Source organism: Thamnophis elegans, chromosome 8, assembly GCF_009769535.1.
Source record: "Thamnophis elegans isolate rThaEle1 chromosome 8, rThaEle1.pri, whole genome shotgun sequence".
Classification (NCBI taxonomy): Eukaryota; Metazoa; Chordata; class Lepidosauria; order Squamata; family Colubridae; genus Thamnophis; species Thamnophis elegans.
Window position 1 is genome coordinate 66,455,107 of NC_045548.1, and position 16,689 is coordinate 66,471,795.

The 16,689-nt window shown below is 43.6% G+C and overlaps 1 protein-coding gene and 1 long non-coding RNA gene across 12 annotated transcripts in view; one reads left to right on the forward strand and one right to left on the reverse strand.

Annotated features, from left to right (window-relative positions):
- Window positions 1–14,412, reverse strand: part of LOC116512131 — a 50,697-nt gene extending 36,285 nt beyond the window's left edge. For 7 of the 8 annotated variants that reach the window (XR_004255818.1, XR_004255819.1, XR_004255822.1 and 4 more), the window contains exons 1-2: window positions 14,146–14,412; window positions 11,327–11,449 (exon numbers count right to left, since the gene is read on the reverse strand). This is a non-coding gene — a long non-coding RNA (uncharacterized LOC116512131). The remainder of the gene's footprint in view (window positions 1–11,326; window positions 11,450–14,145) is intronic. The other variant, XR_004255815.1, reaches the window with a different exon arrangement.
- The window catches only part of ZHX2 (zinc fingers and homeoboxes 2), a 75,855-nt gene continuing 70,628 nt past the window's right edge, over window positions 11,463–16,689 (forward strand). For 2 of the 4 annotated variants that reach the window (XM_032222431.1, XM_032222432.1), the window contains exon 1: window positions 11,464–12,919. The gene's annotated coding sequence lies outside the window, so the exon portion shown is untranslated. Of the gene's footprint in view, window positions 12,920–16,689 lie in introns of all 4 variants that reach the window. The other 2 variants (XM_032222429.1, XM_032222430.1) reach the window with 2 other exon arrangements.

A 16,689-nucleotide genomic window follows, 5' to 3' on the forward strand; every position in this document is an offset into this window, starting at 1 on the left:
GTTCTCTATGAGATCTAGATAAATCTCAATTTGCTATTATTCAGAAGAGCTCTGAAGATGGGCCTCTTCACCCAGGTCTTTGGAGAGGAAGAATGAGACTCTGCTTTGTTCTATCTGGTGGGCATACTTGCCTTCTTTTTTATGGATTTTATTGTAATTTTCATTTAAATTTTATTATAACTATCCTCATCTTTCCTATTATCTTCTTCTATTGGTATAGAGTGTCCATTGACCTTGGCCAATAAAGAACCTTGTTCTGTTCTGTTCTGTTCTATTCTATTCTATTCTACTCTCTACTGAGCCATTGGGAAATGGGTAGCATTTGTTTAATAAATAGAATAGAATAGAATAGAATAGAATAGAAGTCTTTATTGGCCAAGTGTGATTCGACATACAAGGAATTTGTCTTTAGTGCATATGCTCTCAGTGTAAATAAGGAGAATAAAATACATTCATCAAGAATAAAAAGATACAACACTTAATGACAGTCATAGGGTACACATAAACAACCAAATCATACTAGGAAATCAATATAAATGGTAAGGATACAAGCAACAAAGTTACAGTCATGCAGTCATAAGTGGGAGGAGATGGGTGATAGGAACAATGAGAAGATTAATAGTAATAGAATGCAGACTTAGTAAATAGTTTGACAGTGTTGAGGGAATTATTTGTTTAGCAGAGTGATGGCGTTTGGGGGAAAACTGTCTTCATCATCCTCATATGCTAACCTTGGATGCTTTTAAACATGGCTGGGGCAATTATAGGTTATGTCAACCCTGAAGCTGACCTGAGCAAGGCCATTTTGAGGCTTCAGTGTTACCCATTAGAGCTCAGGATAGGGGGAACAGAAATAGTTTGGGTTTGTAGCCAAAACAAAAATACTTCCTCCTGGGAACCAAGGACATTCCCACAGATGGTCAGAGAGTGGAGGAGTGAAGTTACCAGGAAACCAGACAGTACCTTGATTGAACCATGTAACTGATTGGTTGGGGAAGGGGAAAAACTTTTACTTTTAATTAGGTGGAAAACGGGGGAACACTCAGAGTTGGTTTTCACCAGCCTGTGCCAATGATATACCAAATAAAACTGTTCTTTGAGGAATCATCCTGCCTCTGAGTTCTGTTTGCTATGGGTGTATTATTTGACAGGTTAGTCTGTTCGATGAATTGGGGTCTTTTGATTAGTTTACATTCCAGTATATGCAACCCAGAGAATTGCTTAATTCAATGACCGTTCAATATGGTTTTCGACACAGCATTGAGGCTGTAATTAATGTTATAAGACTAAAGAATGCTTAGTCTCATGTTCCTGTAAAGTGTTTTTTTTTCCCAGCCAGGGATCTATTTTTAGTTTTATTTTTCTACTGAACACCAATTATTTACCTTTTTTTTTTTTAGCTAGAACAGGGTAGCTAGTTTCTGATTCAGTTTACACAGCGGATTTCTCCGTTTTTAGAATATTCTATACAACCCGTGACCCATTGAGTCATGTTTCATAAATACTTTTGACCTAAGCAGAGAAACAGAATGAGAACATCTGGGCAGAAAAGCAGTGGGAATCGGGGTGACTGACGATTTCCTGCTGGGTTCCCCATTGAGTTTCCTTGTAGGAAGCTGGCAGAGCACATTGGAAATGATAATCACATGGCCGCAGCTGATTGTGGCACATGGCGGTACTGAAGTGATTACAACTTGCCAAATTTCAATCCCACAGGAGTTATGGATCTTGGATTTTTGGACACATTCTGTAAATTAGCCCATCTGGGGTACGTTGATTCAAAAACTATTGTCTGTGATGCATCATTTCACTCAACTGAAGATTAAACAATTGAACAGACACAAGAATTTTAGTATATATAGATACGAGATGAATCTGTAAGAACAGCCTTGGAATAAGGATGCGTTGCTAGAATCCGAGACAAGATTTTATAGAAGACACCCATCCAAAAAGCTTGCATTGATCCTGAACTGATACAACTAAACCAGTGTTGTTTTTTTAAGCTTGGAAACTTTAAAATGTGTGGACTTCAACTCCTAACATGCTGGCTTGGAAATTCTGGGAATGGAAGCCTACACATCTTAAAGTTGCCAAGTTTGAAAAACACTGATCTAAATTAAGTTCCTAAAGGAAGGAAATTTATCAGCTAAAGCAATCCATCAATTAAAAATGACAGAAGTTGGGTGAGAATATCATTTTAAAAATAAAATCTGACAAAGGCAGCAAAAGTGCCTACTATGAGAACATTACAAGTTTACAGTTTAATATGCGAAGTTATTACTCCTTCCTGGAAGTCAAATTTTGACATTTTCTTATCCATTTCTTGTGCTACAAGATTAAATCTAAAAGAGCATTGGAAAATAAAGAACCAGGCCCTCAAGGATCAAGATTAGAGCTGATCTCTAGTGAGTTCACTGTTCTGACCCCCTCCTCCATCCAGTAACGAAAGCCGAGACATGCTTAATGAGAATGTCCTTTAATAGCAAGACCAGACTCTTGGGGCTGAAAGCCTAGTAAACAAATAGATAAGGACCTTGGCAGCAAGTCCGACAAACTCTGGCAGCAATCCAGCCTGCCAAGTTAGTTTCTCTTTAGTCAAAGCGTTGACTTCTGCAAGAAGGGCATGGCACAAGCAGTCTTTTTTATAGTCTGGAGAGGAGCCTAATGACCATCACCTGAGCGTAATTATCTCCTGTAATTACATAATTGTGCGAGTAGCTCTTCGACGGCGTGCATCCCAGAACAACTCACTGTTGGTTTCTGGATCACTCTCCCTTGTTTCCTCCCCACTGATCCAAGGCTCAGGCGCCACCTGGTGCCAACCAGTCTCTCTGCGCCCTGCTCGAGCCGGAACCCTGTCCAGGGTCCTCCACATCCTCCAGGGCCGACTCATAGGGCCTCTCGCTGTCGGAGTCTGGTGGCAGCTCCAACGGCTCCTGCTGGGCCGCAACAGTTCACTATCGGTGAAATTGATCATAGATGCAAACTATGGCTCCAGTGAATATTCTATTCCATTACAGCATCCATTAAACTATTAAAAAACTCTTTTTACAGCACTATAATCCCTTAATTCGGGATAGAGTCAGAGTGACTGGGTGGAGCTGAACATTTGTTTACTGGCCGGATGCCCTTCCTGATGCCACACGGAGTTCACAGATATTTTTTTCTTTGCACCCTAACAGAGAAATATCTGCCGCTACCTAGGATTGAACTCTCAACCTTCCAAGTGAGAGTGAGCATCTTCATCCCTAGGCCCACACACACGTTCAACATCCATTAAACTACATAGGACAATAATTAGGGTTACTTAGCATTAGAAAGTACCCACTGACTGAATCTGGATTTTATTTCATTAATTAGGATTGAAACGCCCAATTCAGGAACGCTGTGGCTCAGTAGCTAAGATGCTGAACTTGTCATCAGAAAGGTTGGCGGTTCGGTGGTTCGAATCCCTAGCGCCGCATAACAGAGTGAGCTCCAATTACTTGTCCCAGCTTCTGCCAACCTAGCAGTTCGAAAGCACGTAAAAATGCAAGTAGAAAAATAGGAACCACCTTTGGTGGGAAAGTAACAGCATTCTGTGCACCTTCGCATTTAGTCATGCCAGCCACATGACCATGGAAACGTCTTCGGACAGCGCTAGCTCTTCGGCTTTGAAATGGAGATGAGCACCGCCCCCTAGAGTCAGAATGACTAGCACAAATGGGCGAGGGAAACCTTTACCTTAATTCAGTCTAAGGGAGGTGAGGAGGATATCTGAAAAATATGTTGTTTGGGAACGACAGAAAATGGAAAAGCAGAATGACCCTGATAGAGTTCACAAACCAATTTCAGCAGCTTGAAAAGTCTACTATTTAAAAAACTTCTGTCTCAATTCCAACTCTTTTATGATTTACAAGCATAGTGCAACTAAGCTATTAATTATTCTGAGAGGCACCCTTTAATTACTTTTACCTGTTTAAACCGTTGCTGTGTTTCTCACAGCCTGTACCAAACACAAAAGGGGTAAAAAAAAGGATAATTTTAAAGCTCGGTGAATATAAGCAAGTGTAAAACAGCCTCCGCTGAAAAGAACTGTTATATGTGGAAGCCAAAGGGCAGCAAATCATGGTAGCAATTTGAAACAGTAAACCCCTGGCTCTCGGCACAGTTGAAGAACAATTAAAGCATTATTGAGGAACTGAGACTTGGAAGTAAGATAATCGTTGCCAAGTTCATTCATCACCAATGAAAGATGTAGGCATTTTGCCATGGAAGTCTAACTACATATACTTGGAGGTAATGTTTATTCGGATCTGTGTCAAACGACTAATATTAATATTTATTTGTGTTAAGGAGAGACTCAATTGCATTCAGCTTGACTCCTGCCGATTTTAAGAGCACAGACATGTTGCTTTCTAGGGGAAAAATAGAAATGCATTATGCTACCTGGTTCTACAGTGATTTTTTCCCCCAACTTCCTAGAAGTTACAGTGATCGTAGAAAACTAAGATCGTGGCATCTAACCCTCTCAATTCCTGGCAAATGGATGGAGAAGAAATGGAGGTAGTGACAGATTTTATTTTCCTGGGCTCCAAGATCACTGCTGAGAAATAAAATAAAACTTGCTCTTGGGGAGGAAAGCTATGGCAAATCTAGACAGAATACTAAAAAGCAGAGACATCACCCTGCCAACAAAAGTGTGTATAGTCAAGGTTATGGTTTCCCCAGTTGCAATGTATGGCTGTGAAACTTGGACCATAAGAAAGGCTGAGAGCCAAAGAATTGAGGCCTTTGAACTATGGTGCTGGAGAAGACTCCCGCGAGTCCCTTAGACTGCAAGGTGATCCAATTGGTAAGTTCTATAGGAGATCAACCCTGACTGCTCTTTAGAAGATGAGACTCAAATACTTTGGCCACCTAATGAGAAGGAAGGACTCACTTGAGAAGAGCCTAACGCTGGGAATGATTGAGGGCAAAAGAAAAGGGGACAACAGAGAAGAGGTGGCTGGATGGAGTAACCGAAGCAGTAGGTATGAGCTTAAATGGACTCCAGAGGATGTAGAGGACAGGGAGGCCTGCAGGAACGTTGTCGATGGGGTCGCAATGGGTTGGCCACGACTTCATGGCTAACAAGAAAGTTACAGCCTCTTCTTCTTCCATCGGCTATCCTGCTACATTGTTTGACCTTTGTTATCTTTCCCAAGATCTAAATCAGTGTTTTTCTCAAGTTTGGCAACCTTAAGGTGCGTGGACTTCATCTCCCAGAATTCTCCAGCTAGCCTTGCTGGCTGAGGAATTCTGGGAGATGAAACTCAGGCCAAAGTTGAGAAACACTGGCTTAGATATTGTTACCCGTTATGGATAATTTATACTCTTTTAAAATGTAACAAGTTTTATCTGGCACGCTATCATAACTACCCTGTTGAATGTGGGTAGACATTATTATTTTTTTTTTTTGAAATTTAATACAGGTAGTCCTCAATTTACAACCATTCATTTAGGGACCGTTCAAAGTTACAATAGCACTGGAAAAAGTGACTTGTGATTGTTTTTCACGCTGATGATAGCAATAGCAATAGCAGTTAGACTTATTACCGCTTCATAGGGCTTTCAGCCCTCTCTAAGCGGTTTACAGAGTCAGCATATCGCCCCCCAATCTGGGTCCTCATTTCACCCACCTCGGAAGGATGGAAGGCTGGGTCAACCTTGAGCCGGTGAGATTTGAACCGCTGAACTGCAGATAACAGTCAGCTGAAGTGGCCTGCAGTACTGCACCCTAACCACTGCACCACCTCGGCTCTTAATTGGATTAAGAGATCTCGGATCATTGCAGCATCTTCGTGGACACGCGATTAAAATTTGGAGACTTGGCAACTGGTTCGTATTTATGACGGTTTGCGACCTTCTGACAAGCAAAGACAATGGGGAAGCCAAATTCCCTTAACTAACCATGTTCCTAACTTAACAACTGCAGTGATTCACTTAACATCTGTGGCAAGAAAGACTGGAAAACGGGACAAAACCCACTTAACAACTGACTTCCTTAGCGGCAGAAATTTGGGGCTCAATTGTGGTCGTAAGGTAAGGAGTCCTACCTGCGGTACGGCTCTCCTGTCACAAAGTGAAACCCAAAGAAAGTAGCCTGAAGGTGATCTGATCTCAGATCAGATGCAAGGAAGCGAAAGTGTGTTTTTAATGATGAATTAAAGAGCTCAAGCATATATCAGAAAGCATGAATAGGGATGTAACGGCTTCTTAAGAAAATAGGAATTAATAAGTTACAACAGTTGTGTGTTTTATCAATGCAATTGTTGATCATGGAAAAAACCAAAGATGGGTGTTAAGAAAAATTCTCAATAAATTCTCATCCAACGCCTACAGCTCATGCACGGCAGAAACCGACAATCAGCTGGCCGGCTGAACTGGGGCAACGGCTCATGTGGCCACAGAGAGGGCGCTGCGTGCCACCTGTGGCATGCGTGCCATAGGTTTGCCGTCACGACTGAAAGTCATTGCAGTCATTAAGTCATCAGGTGACCACATTTGATTTTACAACCTTTTTTGTAGCAGTCAATAAGCAAATGCAGCCATCATTAAGTGAATCCGTTTTATCCAATGGGCATTTATTCTGGAAGAAAAAGCTATAAATCAGCAAAACCAATGGCATAAATTGCAGTCACATGACCATGGGGAGCTACAAAGGATTGTAAATGCCAGTCAGTTGCCAACAGAAAGAAAGAAAGAGGGATGGAGGGAGGGGGGAAGGGTTAAAGAAAAAGAAAGAAGAGTAGGGAAAGAGAGAGAGAGAGAAGGAAGGGAGAGAAAGAAAAAGGTAGGAAGAGAGAAAGGAGGAAGAAAGAAAGAACAAAGAGGGAGGGAAGAAAGGAAGAAAAGAAATGAAGAAAGAGGGAAGGAGGAAGGGAGGGAGGGAGGGAAAGAGAGGGAGAGAGAAAGAAAGAGGGAGGGAGGGAGAGAAAGAAAGAGAGGGAGGGAGGGAAAGAGATGGAGGAGAAAGAAAGAGGAGAGAGAGAGAGAGAGAGAAAGAAAGAAAGAAAGAGTTAGAAGAGGGAAAGAAAGAAAGAGGAAGGGAGGAAGAAAAGAAAGAAAAAGAGGAGGGAGGAAGAGAAAAGAGGGAAAGAGGAAGGGAGGGAGGGAAGAAAGAAAGGGGGAAGGAAGGAAGGAAAAGGTAGGGAGAGAGAAAGAGAAAGGAAGAATAGGGAAGAAAAGAAAGAAAAAGAGGGAGGGAGGAAAGAAGGAAGGAAGGAAAGAAAGAGAGGGAGGGAAAGAGAAGGAGAGAGAAAGAAAGAGGGAGAGAGGGAGAGAGAGGAAAGAAAGAAAAGAAGGAAAGAAAGTCAGTCATCATAATGCTTTGAGAATGTTTTTTTTTAAATATTAAATCTGCAATGTAGATGATGTACTGGTAACTGGAGAATGTTGAAATGTGTGTTTATGGAGTGGCTGCCCAAATTCTTTTAACATGTCTATGAAAAGTTCATATGCTTGACAATGGGGGTACTGTTCCCTTAAAGTCAAAAGGAATGATATGAAGAACAAATGCAAAACTACAGGGGGTGGTTAGTTTGTTAAGTGTCCCTGGGAAGGTGTTTGGCAGGTTTGATGGAAAAGGTTGAAGAGGTGACAATATAAACCAACTGGGAAATGCAGAGTGTTTTTTATGGTGGGCAGATGTACAAGGTTTTGTTTTGCTATGCTCTGCTTTGCTTTGCTTTTTGGTCTTTTGGAGAAATGTATGGCTGTGACAAAGGAACTTCAACATATGTTGAATTAAAGAATCTGTATGATGAAGTAGTGGACACGAAAGGTGGGAGAGACCTACTTTGTCCTGCACAAGGCAGTTTGAAGTTCCCAGCACGGACAGCCGTTCTGCCTTGGGCTAGCCCCCCTTTCCTTGCAAGCACAGAAGCTGCAAAAATCGAAGAGCATTTGCCAGCAAAACAGTTTCTTCTTTCCCTCTTGCCTGAAGGATAAGAAACCTGATAAGACGTCAGATGGAAGATCCTCTAATCAGGTACGTAGCAGGAATTCGGAGGCAGCTGATTTTTTGCTGCTTCCACCAGTAAGCTCCTCCAGGAATGATGAAGTGTGAGAATAGATGGCCTGCTAAGTGAATGGATCTGCATTAAGGCAAGAGATACGTGATGTCCACTTAGTTATTTAATGTATTCATGAATAAACATGTAAGGGGATATTAAAAATATTAGGCACTAGTAGCTGGATATCCGTGCTTCATGACGAAACTATGTGATTGGGTTATGCAGGAGAAATTTGGTTCACAATCTGTTAGCTCAGTGGTGGTAAGTGATTAAAACACATAAGGGAATATTACTTCCACCACCTTGAGTCCTGAAGCAGCTCCATAGGTGGAAGGTGTAGACATTTTGGTGAGGTACCGATGTTAGAACTGTAAGGAGCCCTGGGACCGCTCCTGAGTGAAGCCAGTTTGAACTGAGGTAATAGAATATGAGGCAACTGCAGTTGGAACAGAATTCTTTTCAGGTGGGAAGGGGGAGTAGAACTCCTTAGCATCAAAGTGTTAATTACTGTATAAGAAATACTAATGATCTGATGGTCATTTGAAAAATCCTTTCTTAGCGAGCACCTAGAAGCCAAGAGGAACATACATGCCAAATTTCAAGTCTGTAGGCTTTACGGTTCTGGAGAGTTTGTGATGAATGAGTGGTACTTGCCTTTTATATATCGAGATTATATATAGGAGGATGTGAGAGGTTGGGAATGTAATGGTGTATGCAGGCAATACAGTGTTATTGGCTGAGAATCTGATGGTTGCAGAAAGTGTTAGAAAGACTGTAATGCACAAGGCATATGGATGTGAGAATTAAGGTATGAAAATAACAAAGGTAGTTGAATTTGTTAGGGAAATGTGATGTGAACGGTAGCAAGTTAGATATGAATGACAAAACCTAGAGTAGATAAATGTTAATAAAGATGGGAATATGGAAGAAGGCATTTTAAGATGTGCAAATCATAGGTAATATGTGGGTTAGAATATAAAGAATATGAAATAAAGTGAAAACAGTTGTATATAAAACATGAGTATCACCCTTTTGCCTTATAGAAGTGAGATCTGGATATATTGGGAGAAACTTAAAAGCTGAATGAAGTGAATATTTAGAACTGTTGGGGCAAAAGAAGATAGGACCCAGAACAGATGGATTCTTAATAAATATAGACATGGATTATATATGTCTAGTCTAGTTAAAAGGACTTGGGGTAATATGATAGAGGGGTTCTAATATTTGGGGGCTGCCATAAAGAAGAGGGGGGTCAACCTATTTTACAAAGCACTTGAAGACAGGACAAAAGCAATGGATAGAAACTAATCAAAGAGAGAAGCAACCTAGAACCAAGGAGAAATTCCCTAACACTGGGAACAATTACACCAGTGGAATAGCTCGCCTTCTGAAGTTGTGGGTGCTCCATCACTGGAAGTTTTTTAAAAAGAGATTGGACAACTATTTGCTTGCAACAATACAAGGTTTCCTGCTTGAGAAGGGGTTGGACTAGAAGATCTCCCAGGTACCCTCCAACTCTGTTATGCTGTTTTGAATGCAAAAAGTGAAGGATCAGTGCATTGAGGTGGTTTCATCACACAGGGAATGAATGAGCATCAAATCACAAAACAGCAGTGTAAAGGTTGAGCAAATGGCTTGAGAGTCACTGAAAATCAAGCTTCGGTAGAGCTGAGAAATTTGAAGAACAAAAGGCAGTGTATTACTTGGCCTTACCGCCTGTGAAAATGTGATGCACATCTGGCTTGTTATCCTTTCCTTCCCATTTTTTAAACCTCCTGCTCTAGCCAAAAGATCTGGGATTCTGGGCTAACTTTCCACCCAAGTATTAAACCAGATCTAACCTTACTTAGCTTTTTCCCCAAAGTTGGTTAGATAGTGAGGGTGGAAGGAAGGGGGGGGGGGGTTAGAATAGAATAGAATAACAGAGTTGGAAGGGATCTGGGAGGTCTTCTAGTCCAGCCCCCCGTTTAGGCAGGAAACCCTACACCACTTCAGACAAATGGTTATCCAACATCTTCGGAAAAAAACTTCCAGTGTTGGAGCATTCACAACTTCTGGAGGCAAGTCGTTCCACTGATAATTGTTCTCACTGTTTAATTGTTTAAAAACCAAGTCGTCCTTGGCCCCAAATTGCCTGATCTCTCGCAAAACAGATACCAAATGGGTCGACCTCAAAGTAGACCTATCCATCCATCCATTTGTAGAGTAGTTAAAGTCACAACCTTTCCCAGCGCAGGAAAGGCGGAGGAAAGGATATAAAATCCATCCTCAAAGGGTCAGCGCTGGGGAGGTTGGGCGTCTTTTCATGCTTCTTATCTGGGGAGTAAATAGGCATAGGATCCTGAGCTCCCTTTCCGCGCGGGCTGCGAGGTTTATCTAACTTCTCAGCCGCGCGCCCGCTTTTACGCGCGGGAAAGCCCCGAGAGCGCAGCATTCAGACGTTAACACGGTAGGTGAACTCGTCGCCGCCCGCTTCTCCCTCCCCTCGCGATAGTAACCGAAGCAAGAAAAGGGAAGCCGAGTTCAAGTATTCCGAACTTCTAAATCTGGATCTCTACTTGGTCCATGTTTAAATATCAATATCAATTCAAACTTTTAATTGATGGGCTGCGGTTACCCAAGGGAATCACAGGTCTTCAGCCTAAAAGGAGACCCGGCATCCTGTCTTCACCCTCCCTGTTCTAAAAAGCCTGACCCAAGTTTGAATTTTAAAGGCAGTTCAGAAAACCCCGGATAAACAATAATGTAAACGGTTTGGTTTAACGTGCGGGTGAGAGCATGGTGTATAATTATGCTTCAGAAGTATCTTTCTCACAAAGGGCAGGGAGAAGAACCCAGACAATGTTGGTTTATTATTAGGCCATGGCTCAGTGTGATACCTGAACCACACCTGGAGCAAGAGAAAAAAAGCACTTCACTCAGTCCTCAATTTTCCTATTTGTTACTTTAAACATTAAGTGTTGTACCTCATGATTCTTGACCAATGCATCTTTTCTTTTATGTACACTGAATATAGGCACCAAAGAAATTTCTTGTGTGTCCAATCACACTTGGCCAATATTCTATTCTATTCTACTCACTTCTACTCACCTCTACTTCTACTCTTTAAATCAATGTATGATATTCCTATTAGTTATTTTTCCCCCCTTTCAATCATCTCCGATTCTTGCACACTGCCTGGTCAAGTCCCTGCTGTTTTCTTGGCAAGGGTTTTTCAGCATCATAACCCGGATTAATACTTTTATTACATTTATATGCCGCTGGATTCCCAACCATCCCTAGAGACTTACTTTAAAGGATGAATTCCCAATTAGGAAATTTGGAGAGAGAGAAAATCACCTGAGTTGCATTCACGGCATCCCAAAAGCAGCCAAGTGATAGTGATGGAAGATTCAGAAGGGTCCACTCCCCATCTAATCAGGAGAGAATGCGGTACGTTTAAAGACAGCCCTCCCCTCTCGCCCACCTCCCAATATATAACGAGGAGCGTCAGGTCTCAAATCCGGCGGCAGGTAAGATAAAGATGCTGGCTGTAAAATCCAGACCAGGAGAGACGGCCCGGTAGGGAACTTCGGAAAACCATTAATTATGATGGCACGACTGATCTCCCCGTAGTACATCGGGCCCAACGGTTGCACCACTCCGCCTTCCGGTCCCCGCCGGCGGGCGGGGGTGATTTGCAAGGCCAACTTCAGACACCCCCTTCACCCTCCCGTTGGCCCGTTTCATCCATGAAATTAGCGGGATTTTCATTAAGATTCATCTATGATCCAGGTGAGGGTTCGGGAGCGTGTGAACGCGCAGGGCAGGTGCACGTAGCAAACACCCAAGTTTACCTGCTTATGGAAATGAGGGCAGTCAGGGAAGAAAGCGGTCAGGGTCCATGTGCCTTACTCAAGCCTTACTCAAGAGAGTCGCGGGAGGGGGGGATGGAGGAGCAGAGATGAAACGCATCGGTGCGCTGCTTGCAGAAGCGAGCGAGAGTTAACCAAACTATGAACCTGCCTTTTTTTTTTTTGCAACGAACCTACACTCCGATGGCTCTTTCGGGAAAACGTGCTCAGCCTCTGGCTTCGGGATTCAACGATCCCGGCTAACTTACTTAAGGAGTAAGTCCTACCAGATTTAGGGAGAGGCGAAAGAAGTGAAAAACTCCGTTCAGCCTTAAAACCCAGGGGTGTTGGGGAGGCGTGGTCCGGGGACAAAGCTTACTTAGCAAGGACTTTAACAAGAATCTGGATTTAAACTAGGACTTAACTTAAGCAAGCAAGCAAAGAGACGGAGGGCATCCGAGATAAGACAGCACGAGGTCCAAGTGAAAGATGCATTCCGGGTTAACGGCCGTGTGAATGAACTGCGTGGCAAAGTTAAATCCTCCTTTACTTATTACGTTTGGATTAAAAGTTAACTGTCATGATACCAATCTTCACATTTAGGGAAAGGAGTCCTTAATTCGTCGGGAGAAGGGGACGCTGCTTTAAGAGACGCGCTGACACCCACCCCCCCCTCTTTTCTCTCCCCCCCCCCTCCCCGGGCAAAAAGAGTTCGCGGTCGAATTTTCGCCTCCGAAAACTTTCCAAGCAAACCCAGGGACCCCGATAGAGGAGCTGTGGATTGTATCGCATGCAAATACGCAAGCTGACGTAAGAGATCATGTGGGTTTTGGTGTAGATCGCCACCGCCGATCGGAGAGATTTTTTTTTTAATTTTTTTTTTTTAAATCCTACTGTATGCCTTTTTTTCCCTTCCTCCCTAGAAGGGGGGGCGATTGGGATAAGTGAAAGTCTCCCCGGACCGTCTCCTCGGCGTTCTAGAACGCGCACCGAGAGTTCCATTCGGGGGGGAAAGTTCTGCGTCTCAGCGTTCCAAAGCTTTGATCGCAGGTAAGGAGAGAAAAAAAAAAAACAACTTCGCCTTCCCTTCCCCTCCTCTCTCGCCCGCAAACACACACCATTAATTATTATTATTATTTTTTAAAAAAGAAAAAAAAAGCGTAGGAGAAACACCGGCAGCCTTAATCAGAAAAGCGTGGATGCCTTGCGGAGCCAGATTGGATATATTCCCCTTTTTTTTGCCACATGGACTTCGGGGGTCTCCTGGTCCTGAGCTAGTCCAGCCAAGCCAATGCACTTCGACTTAACTTTTTTCCGCCCTCTCCCCTCTAAGAAAGAAACCCTCCCGTTTTTTGTTTTTTTTTTTAAATGAAGACTTCAGTTGGGAAGAGGAGGGGCGAAAACGAATACAATTCGAATTGGGACAAAAAGAAAAGGCATGGATGGGAGGAGGAAGGGGGGGGGGGTCCGGTGCTTTCTCTTCCTCGCCCTTCTAATCAAACCGTATCGAGCGCAAGTTTAGGAAGGGGGATAAAGGGGCTGCGAGAGAGAAAGAAAGAAAGAAAAAACGCCAGTCTCTCTTTTTTTAAAAAAAAAAATGTCTACGTTTCACTATGTCGACATCAGCAACAGAAAATATGGCGTCCGCTTTGGAGAGGGCGTTACGTAGAGCCCGAGGAAGACGATCTTGGGGAGGGGGAGAAATCGAGGCTTGGGGAGAAGAGGGGGGGGGAGGTTGGAAAAAGGTACCCCCCTCTCCTTCTGCCACCCCCCCTCTGCAACACAACTGCGACCGGCAGTTGAATTCAAAAGCAGTGGTGTTTTTGCAACTCTCGGAAGGGCGGGTGGCGTCCTGGAATAAATAGCAAGACACAGCAGAAAGCAGCCAGTGCAGATGGGGGACGTGGGGAGGGGGGCATTTTTCCAGGCCAGAAATGGTCCCAGGTTTGCACTTGGGTTTCATTCTTTCCCCCACCCCCGGGCGATGGATCTCTTAAGGCCTCGTAATATGCTAGCTTGCGATAGCGTCTCTTTAACCCCCACCCACCCCCCCCAAAAAATCCCCGTCCCTGCCCCCAGCTGCAGAGAGCGCTAGAAATGGCAGGAGACGTTGCATTAGATTGGCCCGGTTCAGCTGTTTTTAAATGAGCAATGTTTAAAAGCAAAACTTCATCCGTTCTCCTCTTTTTTTTCCCCCCAAATTATTTCCCCCCTCCCCAGAGATTTTTTTTTTTATTTCAATCTCGCAGCTCATCCTCCCCGTCTTGCCCAAATACCTGATGCGTTCCAAAAGCTGCCCTGTCCAGAGCAAAACAAAAACAAAAGTTAATTCCTAACGGTGGGTTGGTTTCATTCCTGTTTTGTTCCTGTTCCAAAGGTCTCCCATGATCAGGAAAGGCAAATATATATATTTTCTTATTGAACGTGTTGGGGTCATGCCCATCCCCTTTGGAAAGACTTCCAGGTTACGACGTGTCTTGATTTTTTAATTCCCCCACCCCCAGATTAATAAGTTTTCTCTCCCTGAGGATCCTTGCGAGTATTTGTCCTATCCTATATAGATAATGTAAATAGCCAAGATTCTTCTCTCCCCTCCCTCCCAAATCCCATGTCAGAGTGAGAAGAGAGCTATTTTCAAGGAAGTGCAATTTCTATTTGCTGAGATCTTCCACCTGATCGGTTTGACTCCAAAAGCCATGAGAGGGTTTTGTGCCCGCCACTACTTCCGGATCTCCCTTTGTTTGCTTGGTGTGGGGAAAGCTGTACAGCTTGGGTGGGTGGGTATCTTTTTTTTTTAAAGGCACCAGGCCCTTTTTTTCCCCACCCCACCCCCCCTTTAAGATTCCCAAGGCCCTGGGTCACCTGCTCTTCTGCTGGTACAGAACCCATGTGCAAAAGGCTGAGCTGAGCAGTTTTTGAAGCTCCTTGTGCAACCAGTCGCTGATTTAAGATAGCATCTTCAACGGCTCACATAATTATTGGGTCGTGGTCTCCTCCCACGCAAAACATACCTTCCAGACATGCTAGCTAGGGCTAACCTTCATAGCTCTAGGAAGGAAAAGAGGTTTGAGGTCGAGAAAAGAGGGTTTAATATCCAGCTCATCAGAAGCAACGTCCATTAGCAAGTTTGTACACATTTGCATGTTGAGGAAACAGTGGAATCCATGTTTCTGCTCAACTGAAACTGGCATGCCTGCAAACAGTTTGTGGCAGCAGTGATGGTAATAATAAAACATCATGGACTTTTCAGCTCCTAGGTCCGCATGCCACAGGTGGCGTGCTGAGCCATTTTTGCTGGCATGCAAGCCATCAGCTCCCGCGCGCCAGCTGATTTTCAGCCTTCCAGATTTTGTCCTCCCCAAAATTTTGCCCTCCCAGGCTTCAGGAAAGCCTCCAGAGCCTGGGGAGGGTGAAACACACACCTCCATGCGCATGAGCGGGGGTCTCGCATGCATGTGCAAGGCAGGAGTCAAATGTGCAGGTGGTGGGGCACATTGAATTTGGGTGTGGGCACGTGCGCGATAGCATGCGTGCACACGATTTTGGCACACCTTTACAAAAAGGTTAGCCATCATTGTCCTGGATTCTGGTTGGGTTTATACAACCCACGTAAGTCATAACGTTTTATATAAATGCAACTAATGAGATTTGGAAGCAATGGTTTATCACTTAGCATGTGCAGGCAATCAATCTTGGTTTTAGTCAATAACCATGAGTTAGCAAACAGTGACTGCAATTTGTGGGTCTACTCTTAAAACATATATATGTGGTAAGATGTTGTCCAACCACATAGTTTTTATTGTGCTGCATAATAATCTGTATTTCACTTAACTGGTTGTGCATTGTCCTGGAGAGAAATACTTAATACCATCTCCCATCTTCCAACATTGGCATAGTGTTTTATTTTACTTTGTTTTATTATTTTATTTTGCTTTATTAAATGTATATGTTGCCTCATATCTAGTGACTCTACTTTTATTCAGCCTCTTCAAAAACAACCCCAGGGCAATGTTTCTTAACCTTTGCAACTTTGGAATGTATGGACTTCAACTCCCAGAATTCCCCAGAAAAGCTGGCTGGAGAATTCTGGGAGTTGAACTTGCCAAGATTGAGAAACACTGACCTAGAGGATAGAGCAGAAGAGATGTTTATGATATTTGAAGATGACCCGAGGTGGCGGGAGCCGAGGTGGCGCAGTGGTTAGGGTGCAGTACTGCAGGCCACTTCAGCTGACTGTTATCTGCAGTTCAGCGGTTCTAATCTCACCGGCTCAAGGTTGACTCAGCCTTCCATCCTTCTGAGGTGGGTGAAATGAGGACCCAGACTGTGGGGGCGATATGCTGACTCTGTAAACCGCTTAGAGAGGGCTGAAAGCCCTATGAAGCGGTATATAAGTCTAACTGCTATTGCTATTGCTACCTCAAGCTAAGGGAAATAGCTACTATCTTGCTGTTAGTTGTGAAATCGTGTCCGACTCATCGCGACCCCATGGACAATACTGTCCATGGGGTTTTCATGGCAAAGATACTGGAGTGGGTTGCCATTTTCTTCTCCATTGGATCACGTTTTGTCAGAACCCTCTGCTATGACTTGTTCGTCTTGGGTGGCCCTGCATAGCATGGCTCATAGCTTCATTGAGCTACGCAAGCCCCTTAATCTATGTAATTTATGATTACTATCTTAGAGGACAAAACTAAACACACAAATACCGACTGGGAATAGGTGGCTTGGGGTTTGGTTGTGAGAAGGATCTAAGATGAACATGGGGACACCATGGGATGTAGTTGCCAGGACAGTGTTGCGCCTGACTCCTGAGAGAC